This window comes from Chiloscyllium plagiosum, unplaced genomic scaffold, assembly GCF_037043375.1.
Source record: "Chiloscyllium plagiosum isolate Xiang-an unplaced genomic scaffold, Cpla_swu_hap1 HiC_scaffold_27, whole genome shotgun sequence".
NCBI lineage: Eukaryota > Metazoa > Chordata > Chondrichthyes > Orectolobiformes > Hemiscylliidae > Chiloscyllium > Chiloscyllium plagiosum.
In genome coordinates, this window is record NW_028270165.1 from 50,420,150 (window position 1) to 50,434,323 (window position 14,174).

At 45.6% G+C, this 14,174-nt stretch overlaps 1 pseudogene; it reads left to right on the top strand.

The window, feature by feature from the left end:
* The first annotated feature begins 1,324 nt into the window (after positions 1–1,324).
* On the top strand, positions 1,325–13,306 carry LOC148144002 (uncharacterized; annotated as a pseudogene).
* Positions 13,307–14,174: the final 868 nt, after the last annotated feature.

The following is a 14,174-nucleotide window of genomic DNA, read 5'->3' on the forward strand; positions in this document are numbered from 1 at the left end:
AGGGGGGAGTAAAGTGTTGGATTTACAGAGGTGGGGTTTTTCTGAGAGTGTAAAGCTAAAATTATACCCTGTGCTTTGCTTGAACTCAAACTGCATTGACGTGGAGGAGAGCGAAAGGAGTTTGCAAAGTGTCCTCCCCTCCCAATGTGCCCTCTCTCCCCCATTGTGGACGTCTCAACGTGGAGGTAGCCCTGTCAATTTCAGAGTGAAACTCCCTCCCTCTGGGCAACATCTGGGAGCATAGCAACGTCTCCCCCTTTCTATTCCTCATCCTGGGAGGGGGAGAGAGAGAGAGGCGTGGGTGGGGGGTTGTGTTGGGCGGAGACTGTTCACATGTAGCAACTGGAGTGACTCAATGGAGGGAGCAGGCTCTCCAAAGGTGCTCAGATGCTCTCTGTCCCTCTCAAAGACATTTTCCTTGTGTATTCCCTCGGTTTGGCACGTACAGAGTTTGTACCCTGGAAAAGGTTTACTTCTTTCCTCATGTTCAGAATTATAAGGGTAGTTTCTTATGGAACTGAGCAGTATTTAATGGATTGGCACATTGATTTCAAATGTAGACATCTGTTGATTCATATGGTGTATATCTGATATTGTTGGCTGTTATAAAACTTTGTGGCTATGATTTTTCACCTTCTAATGCAGAAATAGAGTTACGTTCTATATCTCTTGTCTCTTTTGTATTGACGAGGACAGCAGGAAGTCATTCAGTAACTTCACTGGCTTTCTTTTCCCAAGCAGTCTTGACATTTCATTATCATATTTGTGATTCAGCTCCATTTCCAGCACCTTTGTCGACAGCTTGTTCCAGGTTATTGCAATCTAAATTAAGTTTTCCTCCAAACACACTGAAGGCTATCTTGTTGCATGAGGGTTTTCTGCGTCCTGCATAATATATGGTCAGCACTCATCTGGCAATATACAGGAATTGCCACCGATGTTATGTTCATTTAACAGTACTGACAGTGATCACTCAATTTGTGATTTTTTTTTGGAGGAAGACATGCAGAAAGAAATCTGAAAACAAATGATACGTCATCTTCTGACAGAGCCACTTGAATCATTGGGGCTTGACTATCAGCAGCCATTCAATTCAAGAAGAAATGTTTGCTTTTGTCTGTGTGAGAGATTTTGAACACTTGTATGGCAGGAATAATACTGAGACACCCGAGTGATGGAGATTCAGTACGCTGTCTGTGAAAAATGCGTCAAACAATTTACTCAGCTTGGGGGATCAAAATCTCAACCCTCACAGTGGGGAGAGACTATGTATCCATTCTGTTTTGAATTTCAAACCCAGCGCGACACAAAGAATGCTCCCCTCATGGGGAAACCATGGAAATGTGGGGACTGTGGGAAAGGATTCCCTTCCCCATTGGTGCTAGACACCCACAGATGCGTTCTCACTGGGGAGACGCTGTTCTCCTGCTCAGTATGTGGGAAGGGATTCAGTTGGCTGTGCAGCCTGCAGACACACCAGCGAGTTCACACCAGGGAGAGGCCGTTCATCTGCCACCATTGTGGGAGATGATTCATTCAGTTGTCCCACCTGCAGACACACCAGCAGGTTCACAGTAGGGAGAGGCCGTTCTCCTGCTCTCTGTGTGGGCAGCGATTCATCGATGCATCCCACGTCCTGAAACACCAGCGGGTTCACCTGGGGAAGAGGCCGTTCACCTGCTCTGAGTGCAGGAAAGGATTTGTCGATTCTTACACCCTGCTGACCCATCAGCAGGTCCACAGCAAAGAGGCGCCGTTCACCTGCCCTAAGTGCGAGAAGAGCTTCAGTCATGTGGGCAACTTGTGGAGGCACCAGCCGATCCACACCAGGGAGAGGCCGTTCACATGCTCTGTGTGCGGGAAGGCGTTCACTCAGACATCTACACTGTAATCTACCAAAGGGTCCATATCATGGAGAGGGCGTTCATCTGCTCTCAGTGTGGAAAGGGCTTCACCCGCTCCTCCCACCTGCGGAGCCACCAGCGAGTTCTGGAATTTTTTGAGGATGTAACTCTGAAGATGGACAAGGGAGATCCAGTGGATGTAGTGTACCTGGACTTTCAGAAAGCCTTTGATAAAGTCCCACATAGGAGGCTGGTGAGCAAAATTCGGGCGCATAGTATTGGGGGCAAACTACTGACTTGGATTGAAAATTGGTTGGCTGACAGGAAACAAAGACTAGTGATAAATGTCTCCCTTACAGAATGGCAGGCGGTGACCAGTGGGCTACTGCAGGGATCAGTGCTGGGTCTGCAGCTTTTTACAATATATATTAATGATATGGAAGATGGTATTAATAGTCACATTAGCAAATTTGCTGATGATACAAAGCTGGGTGGCAGGGTGAAATATGAGGAGGATGTTAGGAGATTACAAGGTGACCTTGACAGGTGAGGTGAGTGGACAGATGCATGGCAGATGCAGTTTAATGTATGGTTATCCACTTTGGTGGCAAGAACAGGAAGGCAGATTACTACCTAAATGGAGTCAAGTTAGGTAAAGGGGCAGTACAAAGAAATCTGGGTGTTCTTGTACACCAGTCAATGAAGGCAAGCATGCAGGTACAGCAGGTAGTGAAGAAAGCTAATAGCATGCTGGCCTTCATTACAAGAGGGATTGAGTATAGAAGCAAAAAGTTTCTTCTGCAGCTGTACAGGGCCCTGGTGAGACGGCACCGGGAATATTGTGTGCAGTTCTGGTCTCCAAATTTGAGGAAAGACATTCTGCCTATTGAGGGAGTGCAGCGTAGGTTCACGAGGTCAATTCCTGGAATGGCAGGACTATCTTATGTTGAAATATCGGAGCGACTGGGTTTGTATATCCTTGAGTTTAGAAGACTGAGAGGGGATCTGATTGAGACGTATAAGATTATTAAAGGATTGGACACTCTGGAGGCAGGAAAAATGTTTCCGCTGATGGGTGAGTCCCGAACCAGAGGACGCAGCTTAAAAATAAGGGGTAAGCCATTTAGGACAGAGATGAGGAGAAACGTCTTCACCCAGAGAGTGGTGGCTGTGTGGCCTACTCCTGCACCTATTGTCTATTGAGTTCATGTGCCGTTGCAGGGGGATTGAAGGAGCGACGGCTGAGTGACATTGTCGACTGGACTATCAACCCAGTTCCGGGGATTCCCGGGGTTTGAATCCCGCCGAGGCAGATGGTGAGATTGGAATTCGGTCAGAAATTTGGAGTTCTGAATCTAATAATGAATCCATTTTTGGGGGGAGAAACTGCCATCTAATTCACTTATGTCCCTTTTAGGAAAGGAAACTGCCATTGTGGGAAAGGATTCACTCAGTCATCTCAACTGCATCCTTTACCCGGTCTGACCTACACCTGACTCCAGACCCACAGCAGCATGGTTGACTCTTGACTGCCCCCACCCCCACCCCATGGCAAATGAGTGGGAGTAACTTAAATGAATACAGTGTTTTCGGGTTGAAATTGCTGAGTGAGGCAATACTTCCTTTAGCTTAAGGCTGTACCAAGGATCCAATTATAAAGGGACAACTCGGCGCTGACCAACAGTAAAGGAAGTGGAGTCGGGAGGAGTGTGTGAGCTTTGAGATGTTTAAAAAAAAAAGCTTCTTTTCATATACTTTTTTTTTTGCTGGGGAGATCTGAAGCTGTAACAAAGTTGGGTGGCAATAAAGGTTACTTGAACTTAACCCTGGTCTCAGACTGTCAATGAAAGCTATGAGATCCAATAGGTTTTTGTTTTAAAGCTGCTCACTCTTTTCAACCTCTTGCACTAAGTTTCCAATGTCATGTATCAGAAGGAGCAGTGAATGAGTAGCTAATATCGTTAGAAATTGTAAATTTTTCATCTCTGCAGGTATTGCATCATTTCATCGACATTGTAACGTTTACTGGCAGCACCGGGAAGTGTGGGATGTATTCATGAGAAACAAAGTTAAAAATCATACAACACCAGGTTATAGTCCAACATGTTTATTTGGAAGCACTAACTTTCGGAACACTGCTCCTTCATCAGGTGTTTGTGGCGCAGGATCATAGGAGAATTTATAGCAAAAGATCGCAGTTTCATGCAACAGAAATGATATAGAACAAACTTAGATTGTTGTGAAGTCTTTCACCTTTTAGAATAGGTTGCAGGTTTTGTTTCATTAATATGTAAATCCCAGAACTTGTTTGAAGACACATTCTCGAGACAACTTAAGGTCTCTATCCCAATCTTGAGTGAGACTGGTTCTATTTTCAAAGTAGGAATTTATAAAATCTCACATGGATTGACTGCCTGTAGATTGTATTTTGCTCAAAAAGCGCACAATGTATCTGCAAATATAATTCTGCAAATTCAAAATCACACAAAAGCCTTATATGTAAGTGTGCATGCATGAGAGGATGTGTGTGTGTGCTTGATAAAGTGTGTGAGTGATAGAGTATCAGCCTGAGAGAGGGTGTATATGGGTGTGTGTCTGAGAGAGTGATGTGTGAATGTGAGCGTGTGTGAGAGTGTATGCTTTGTGTGGGTGTGAGAGAGCGTGACAGTGAAGTGGGGTTACCTGTCATGTGACATGAACCCAAGGTCCTGGTTGAGGCCATCCTCATGTGTTCTGAACTTGGCTTCCAGCCTCTGCTGGGCCACTAAAACTGAATAAGCAGTTACTTTGCACACATTGGAGAGGGCAGGGTGGGATTTGTCTTTCGATTTGCAGAAGATGGGAGGTTCTGGGTGCTGGAAACTAGGGAAAACATGCTGGAGGACCTTCGGCTCAAAGAGATGCAGCTGGAAGCCAGGCTGCAGACACGATGGGGGAATCATCAAACCCCCACACTGTGGAAACAGGCCCTTTGGCCCAACAATCCACACTGACCCCCGTTAGAGCATCCCACCTAATAACCTCCACAGCTAATCCCTGAATTTAGAATGCCCAATCCACTCTAAGCTGCACATTTTGGGACCTTGGGAGGAAACCAGAGCACCCAGAGATGGGAGGGGGGAGGGTAGAAAAGTGCAAACTCTACACAATCACCCTGAGGGTGGGATCGAACTCAATTCCCTGGCACTGTGAGGCAGCGGTGCTAACCACTGAGCTACTGCCGCGCCGCCCACAGTCTTGGATTGAAGGAATCGATTGACTTCATTCCAGGATTGAAGGAATCGATTGGCTTCATGCCAGTCCTGGTGACACTCCAGCCCGTTTGGGGAATTGAATTTGCTTCCACAGAGTTTCCACGGTGCAGGGGTCATTGCGTCTCAGCAGCTTCAACGATCCAAAGAAGGGCTCGTCTACAGCGAGAACACTAGTCCACATTTCGCTACAGAGTTAAAGTTCTTTGCACAGTCAGAACCCTGGAACACTCCCACGCAGGCTGTGTGGAATCACGGGGCTTCTCAAGTCACGTTGATGTTTGAAGTAACTTCCCCTCCTCGATTCAAACGCTGCTGATATTCAGGCCCTGAGTAAATTTTTTGTGCACGCCTGAACAGCAAATCCTCCTCTGCTAATACCTTGAGAAAACAGATCATTGCTGTCAGTGCAGGGCAGGAAATAGGATAAGAGAATTCTAGTTTGTACCGAGCAGCCTTCCCTATCTCCTACCCGAAATCTCTGTCTCCCATTTCCTCCACCTTTCAATGGATTCCAACTCGAATTCATCCTTCCATCCTCCTGTTTTTGCCCAGCTCCCCTCACCGGAAAGCGCCGACTCTCGGTTCAGTTTCTTAGTCACTTCTTGCCATTCCCAGTATATTGCCCACATCTTTATTTAGTTTTTAAAACAGAAAGGCAGTGGTTTGCTGATGCCAGGATCTGAGGGGAATTGCGCTCACGCTCCAGATTCTCTCTCGCATCATTCACAAAAATCTGCACTGCACATGTGCAAAGAAGGGGATGATGGGAGTGGGTGGGACGCATTCACCAACTCCCCATTCAATCACGATCCAATCATGCCCACAGCGCCCCCTGTCTATTCTCTCTCGCTATCTCGCTTCCCCCCTCTCACACACATGCCATCCTCTCCGTCCATTCTATCTCCATACCCTCTTCCCCCTGTCTAGTCCAGTCTCTCGCCCACCCTCTGCCTTCCTCCATCCAGTCCCTCTCCCCACACTCATTCTCTCTCTCCTCCCACTCTCTGCTCCCCTCCATTCTCTCTCTTTCCCCACCCTCTGCTCTCCATCCATTCCCTCTCTCTTCCCTCACCCTCTCCTAACATTCATTGTTGCTCTCTTTCTCCCCCACCCTCTGCCCCCTTGCATTCTTTTCCCACGCACTGACCCACATCCATTCTCTCTCCCCACACTCTGCACACCCATTCTCTCTCTCTCTTTCAAACGCTCTGCCCCCACCCTGTGCACCCCCAGTGTTTCTCTAACTCCAATGTTCTGTCCCCGGGTCGATTTCTCTCTCTCTCTACGCCCAGCCTCTGTTTCCCGTCCAATTTCTCTACCTGCACCCCCATTCTCATCCTTTCTTGTGCGTCGAGCCCTCTTTGATCACTGTATCAGCCCTTCTTAGGATAGAGAGAGCGTGGATGGTGATGACTCTACCTGCGAGATGGGAGGGTGTGGTGTGAGAAATGGCTGATCTTTAACATTGAGAATCGCTAAAATGATACTTTCAAAACCATAAGTAAAGTTTGAAAGCAAATTCAATTTTTTTTTAAAAGCTGCATTTTTCTGAAACTTGCATTGAAATCTATGCAATTAGGCCACAGTTGAGGACAAGCTGTAAGGATGGAATGGTCAATTCCTCGTCTTGCGAAGTTGGTTCAGATTAATTAGAAATAGAGTCATAGAGTTGCAGAGCAGGGAAACAAGCCTTTCGGTGCATGCCAACCACATATTCTAAATTAATCTGGTAATCCATTTGCCACCATTTGGCCCATATCTCTCTCAACCCTTCCTATTCATATACCCATCCAGATGCCTTTTAAATGTTGTAATTATTCCAGCCTCGACCATTGTCTCTGGCAGCTCATTCCATACATATACCACGCTCTGCATGAAAACGTTACGAGTTCGGTCCCATTTAAACCCCCTCTCACCCTAAACCTATGCCCCTCCAGTTTTGGCTTTCCTCTACCCTGGGGAAAAGACATTCAAAAATTGAGCAGCCACACAAAATGCAAAAGGAATAAACTGTTGAGCCTCAGGGAAACAAACAAGTCTGACTCCAGCTTTTTTTTCTCTCCGATTGGCAGTTGGACCAGCATCTCCACTGGGCATACTGCGCATGCTTCTCGATGTCAGGAAGCATTGCACATGTACGCTGGTGTCAGCAAAATACTACGCATGCTCTTTGCTGTCAGCGGAAACGGCACGCAACATTCTTGATCGACCAATGGGAAGCCCTGAAGGACGGGAAGGAGTGTGGTCCTCCTGCCATTGAGAGCCTTCCCTCTAATGTCGGAATGCGGAAGTTAGACCATGCGCTTGTGAAGGTGTTGCTGCTCCTCTCTCTATGAATGAAGATTGAACTTCATCCCAGACTGCAACTTCTTTCCTCTGTCCAACATCTGTGAGTACAACACACTCTTCTCACCCCCTTTTCCATTTTATTTTTTCACTCTGGTGTTCAGTTCTTGACTTGCAGCAAAGTTGGTTCAGGTATGTGTCTCAATTGGCAAACACATGGTAAATGTAGTAACGCAGTGTGAAGTGATAGCCTTTCCTATGAAATAAAAACAGGAAGGAGGTACATTGTTTAAATGGTGATATATTGGGATGTGGAGAAAGTGAGGACTGCAGATAACGGAAATCAGAGTCGAAAAATGTGGCGCTGGAAAAGCACAGCTGGTCAGACAGCATCCGAGGTGCAGAACAGTTAACGTTTTGGGCAAAAGCCCTTCACCAGGAATGATGTGTGGATGTACAAACGTGCCTCAGCTACCTTCTGCTCAGGCTTTCTACTCCAGTCAATGCCAGTTGTCACATAGGTGCAGCAAGCAATCAGCAAGGCAAGTGGTATATTAGCAAGAGGAATTCAGTTCAAAGTGGGGATGCCTTCCTGTAGTTAGGGAGATATTGAATATATTCAAAGCTGAGTTCATCTGACTTTTGAATGTCAAAAATAGTTATGGGGGAAGGCAAGAAATTTTTAAAAATATATACTTTTATTAGAAACGTTTTCAAATCTCTCACAACACCTCCATATACAAAAAAGAACAATACCAAAATACAGAAACATAGCAGTACAACAATGTCATATTATGATACTATTAATAATGAGCTACCTATTATTCTACTGGAACAAACTTAGCTTAAACTAAACTACAATCAAATTGAATAAAAATAAAATTAAACATAATTTAAGTTAATTTGAATTCTATCACATTACTTTATTCTATTTCACTCACCACACCTCCATTAAGGCTCCCATCCATGGGAGCACCAGTTATTGCACCCGTATTCTTTTCACCCAGCCTTGCCCTCCCAGGGCCCCATGAGCGCCCAGACTGATTCCCACAGCTATACCACGGCTCTAATTAATATTGCTGATCAGTCTGCATCAATATAATTTAGAAAGGGCTGCCACGTCTTGTAAAACTACTGTTTTGTGGTGCACCATATTTGTGAGGTCATCTTGGGGTGGATGCTCCATCACCAGCATATGCCACCCCATAAGCCCTGGGGGTTTTCCAACGTCCAATTAATTAAAATGTTCTTCCTTGCACAGTGCATAAGAATGTTACAGTCTGTTCCTGTGTTCTCCGAGAGAAGACAAATTTGGCAACCCCAGAAGAAGAAATACCGGATTCACTTTAACTTGAATCCCCCAGGATGCCCTTCAGCTCCCTTACTATAGCACTCCGGTATCTCTGGATCTTACAACATGACCAATAGCAGTGTGTGAGTGTCTATACTAATTTTACTTTTGGGACACCCTGGTGATGTGCCTATCTTGAACTTAGCTAGCCTCTCTGGCACCACATAAGCCCTATGTAAAATCTTCAATTGCATGCCCTGTGCTTTGTTACATATTGAAATTTTCCTTACATTTTCCCATATATCTTGCCATACTTCTCATGAAATATCCTATCCTAGCTCCCGATTCCACATCCTAGAGTGTCCCTCCACATCCCCTAAGGTACGTCCATTCTGTAAATGATACAACGTACTAACTGAAAGAGCACCTGAACACCAGAGTACTCTTTATTCCACATTTGACCTGTAATGCTGAGCCAGGAGCGTGGTATTCGTCTGTATATAATCCGTTGGCTGAAAGTACCGGAAAAGGTCCCTATTAGACAATGCATATTTCTGACTTAGCTGGCTAAATGACATCAAGACCTAACCCTGGAATAAATCTCCCAGACAGAAGATTCCTTTATTCTCCCATGACTTAAAGCCAGAGTCCATTGCCCCAGGTTTAAATCCTTGGGCTGCCACCAGTGGGGTAATCAGTGAGGTCTTCAGCCAATTGCCCTTGTCTTGCCTCATTATCCTCCAGGCTTTCACTGTATTTAAAATGATTGTACTCTTACACTGCTCAGTCTCGGATTTCATCTTGATCAATGAATAATAGATTAACTAGGGGACATCTCGACTGCAATGCTTCAACGTCAAGCAAAATCTACCCAAGTCCCCTCGTGCCCAGTCACACACATATGCTAAGAAAGCGCTAATTTGATATCTCTTCAAGTCCAAAAGGTCCACTCCTCCTCACCCTGTGAGAGCTGCAATTTGGTAAACTTAATTCGGGGGCGGCTGCGACACCAAATAAAAGAACCTAGCCAACCATTGAGCCTCAGTAATACTCATCTGGGTTGCAACAACAGGAGCATTCTCATGGGGTACAACAGGCGAGGAAGAACATTCATTTTAATCAGAGCTATTCGGCCTAACCATGATAACGGTAATCCGTCCCACCGCTGCAAATCCTGCTTTATCCTCTCCAGTGATTGTACATAGTTAACTTTATACAGCTGGTGGAAGGCAGGGGTAATAAAAATTCCCAAATACAAAAACCCTTTTGACGACCATCTAAACAGGAACTGCATTCCATCCTTCAGATCAGGCACCTCCACTAATTCTTCCCCTCCCCCATCCGCATAGCTTCTGATTTTGTACATTTGATCTTGCAGCCCGAAAATCTGCCAAATAAATTAATTGTTTGAATCAATCGAGGAACGGACTCCTCCAGATTGGCCAAGAACAAAAGGACATCATCAGCATATAGGGTAATCTTATGTTCCCCCATTCCCACTCCTGACGCCACTATTTCAGGGTCCCTCCTGATAGCCTCAGCTAATGGCTCAATTGCCAAGGTAAATAGCAGCGGTGAAAGAGGACAGCCTTGGCGACTACCTCTCCCAGGTTTTAATTTATCTGACTTATTGCCGTTTGTGATGACTGCTGCCTTCGGATCATTATACAACACCACCACCCATCTAGCAAAGGTTGTCCCCAGACCAAAGCGCTTGAGGACCCCAAACAGGTATAGCCATTCTATCTGGTCAAATGCCTTTTCTGCATCTAGGGAGGCCGCTGAACCCAGGATCAACCTTTGCTGGCATACCTGCACCATGTTCAGTACCCTCCTGATATTGTTGGAGGAGCTACGGCCCTTTACAAAACCCATCTGATCTTCTTTCACAATACAGAACAACACCTTTTCCAACCTCAGGGCCAGCGTCTTGGTTAGAATTTTAAAATCTACATTCAACAGTGAAATGGGTCTGTATGAAGCACATTCGTCGGGCTCTTTCTCCTTCTTTAAAATGAGGGAGATATTAGCCTCCCTAAGAGAGGGTGGAAGATAATCCTGTGCATATGAATAGCTATACATCCTCAGAGGTGGCTCCACCAACACATTTATTAATTCCTTATAGAATTCACTTGGGAATCCATCTGACCCCAGTGTTTGCCTCACCAACACATTTATTAATTCCTTATAGAATTAACTTGGGAATCCATCTGACCCCAGTGTTTGCCACCTTGGAGATGCTTTATTGCTTCCTGCACCTCCTGTATTGTCATAGGCCCATTCAACAGGAAACCTGTTCCGCATTTATACAAGGGAGGTGCAGGATCTCAAAAAAGGCCTGCATTCTCGCTGCACTGTGTTCATCTCCCTCTGACTGATAGAACTCTGCAAAGTATTCACTAAATCTAACATTAATCTTCGTTAACTCAAGGGTTACTGTGCCAACCTTCTATCGAACAGACATAATAGATTGGGAAGCATTTTTCTTTCTAGCCAGATATCTACGTGGCTCATCTCCAAATTCAAACAATCTTTGTTGAGCAAAGCAGACGTTTTTTTCCCAGTGTGTGCAATGGGTTGGGAGCAGCCCGGAGAGCTGCAGCTTGACCAGTGAAGGCCTATTATAATATACTTCCTCAGCTATCTGCAGACGGGTCTCCAGCATCTGTTGTTACTCCTTCCTCTGCATCCTTCTGTCCTTCTAGTCGTTGAATAAAAAATAATCAGGCCTCATAAATATGCCTTAGTGGCCTCCTCCAGTATTTCCGGATTACTGGCCGTACCCGAGTTGATATCCCAGATGGCTCTGAACTCTTGTGATGTACTCAACAAATTTGCTATCCCTTAACAGGTATGGGTCCATGCACCAGTGCTATGCATCCATTCCACCACTCTTGATTTTACCATATAAATACACTGGCACATGGTCCGAGACAGCTATATTGCCAATTTCACAAGCCAATGTTCTGTCCAAGCATCCAATGGCATTAAAAAGTGTCAGTTCCCATGTGGTACTTGTGTGGGTTGGGAGAGAAAGTAAAGTCTCTTCCATTAGGGTGGAGATGCCTCCACACATCCACTAATCCCAACTCCTCGCACATGCCCACCAACTGCTTACATTGCGCAGCTGTACCTGCCTGGTCCCTTGGCATCCTGTCTACCTCGGGATCTATTAGGCGATTAAAATCCCCTCCAATGACCATGCGGCGTACCCCAAGACTCATTAATTTAGCAACTGCATCAATTAGAAATTTAAGAGGGTGCACCGGGGGACAATACACATTCAGGACGCCATACTCTTCTCCATGTATTAGAGATTTAAGAATGACGGACAGTCCATGTTTGTCCTTAATTTGCTCTATTACCTGCAAACGGAGGTTCCTTCTTACCAGTATAGCCACTCCTCTCCACTTGGAGCGAAAGGAGGAGAAGAATACCCTATCATAACCTCCTTGCTGCAGTTTCAGATGTTCCTTATCAGTTAAATGTGTCCCCTGCAGCAGGGCGATGTCCACCTTTTCCTTCCTGAGGCTTGACAGCACCGTCTTTGTTTTTAACGGGGGAATGGCTCCCTTTTACATTCCAGGTGTACCACCTGAACGAATCAGTAGCCATGGTCATCCAGGGCAGCCCGTGGTTTCCCAAGAGGAGGAAGCTTATCCGAGGTGCAGTGAGCAACAAAGACATTAACTCTATAAAGTCTAAAAACTGCTCCTATTAAAAACTACAATAAATAAAATCTAACCACCACATATAACTTAAGCAAACGCTCAAATAACCCTCAATTATGTAGAGATCTCTTATCCCCACCCTCCCCAAACCCCACCATTGCCACCATCCTGGCTCCTTTCCACTGAGGCTGTGCCCCAATTCACAGATTGTAAAAAACATGTTATTTACATTCTGAGAGTTAACAATGGTTGCCTATCTCCCCACACCCCTTCTCCATACATCTTAAGCACAGGTATAGCCACCCCCAATCCAAAAACAAAAGGACAGCAGTAAAAGAAAAAGGCCCCACACAATATGTAACTGACCGATACACTAAATAATTCCAGTTTTTTGTCAAGGCAGTTCGTATAAAGCCAATAACCACAAAAAAGGGGCAAAAAAGTAGCATTGTCTGTAATGATGTCCCTCCCGCCTTCACCCGGACTCGATTTCTTTAATTCAGAGAATTCGCAAAGTCCTTTGCCTTTAATGCTGAATCAAAATTATACACCGTCCCTCCATGAGTGAAACGCAATACGGTCAGGGACCTCAAGGAATATTGTATTCTTAATTTTCTCCTTAATTTTCTCTTAACTTCATCAAATGCCCTTTTCTTAATCCAGGCTCCTGAGAAGTCCTGAAAATATATTATTCTTGAGCCTTTGTGCATTAAAGCCTGTGGATCTCTTCCCAGTCTTCTTGCTGTTTCAATCACTAACTGTTTTTCTTTATAATGCAGGAGGCGCACTAGGACCACGCGGGGCTGCAGGTCCGATCCGGACCTGCGCATTTCGATCCGGTGGGCCCGCTCCACACTCAACAGGCCCGACTCCAACTCCAGCCCCAGGAATCCAACGAGGTCTTCGCCTTCCTCGTATTCCAGAAGATCCACGAGCTGTAACATATTTCTTCTACTTTAGTTTTCCAGGTCATCCGCTTGCTCCTGAAGGACCTGAACCTGGTCTTCCAGCGTTTGGATCCTTCCTCCTGAGACCTCCGCCATGGTCTCCGATGCCACGGTCCTCTCCTCCGCTGCCTATTCTCTTCGGGCCAACATTTGAATTTCCTGACCATGCTTTTCCAGCGTGGCAGATAGTGGTTCCACCGCTGCTTCAATCTTTTCTCAGAATTTGGCAAACTCCGAGAGTAACTGCTGGTGTCCCATTAAGCCCAAAGGGTCTGCCCTGGGAGTTTGAGCAATGGCTTCAGGCACCCCCGATGCAGTAGGGGAGTGCCCTGCCTGCTGCACCCCTGTCGGCCCCTTTCCTTCATTTGCTTTCATTCTGGTCCTAAAGCTGTCAAACCACAATTATAGCAGCTCCAGACGTTCAATAAGTTTATATTAGCAATTGTTTTCTCCTACGGATGGTTAATGAGGTGGGGGGAGGTGTAAATGTCCGGGGTATGGCACAGAGCCCAACACAGCAGACCACTTAAACCACCGCCATCTTGGGTTTCCAAGAAAATGGTTTTAAGACCAGTACAGAACAGCTACAGGGTCATACAGCACAGAAACAGACCCTTCGGTCCAACTGGTCTACGCTGACTATGTTCTCAAACCCAACTAGTCCCATCTGCCAGTGATTGGCCCATATCCCTCTGGACCTTTCCTATTCATGTCCATTTCCAAATGTCATTTAAACATTGTCACAGTACATGCATCCACTACTTCCTCTGGACACACATTCCACACACAAACCACTCTCTGTGTGAAAAAAATGGAGCTCTTCATGTCTTTTTAAAATATTTCTCCTCTCCCCTTCAAAATTTACTCCCTAATTTTGAAAG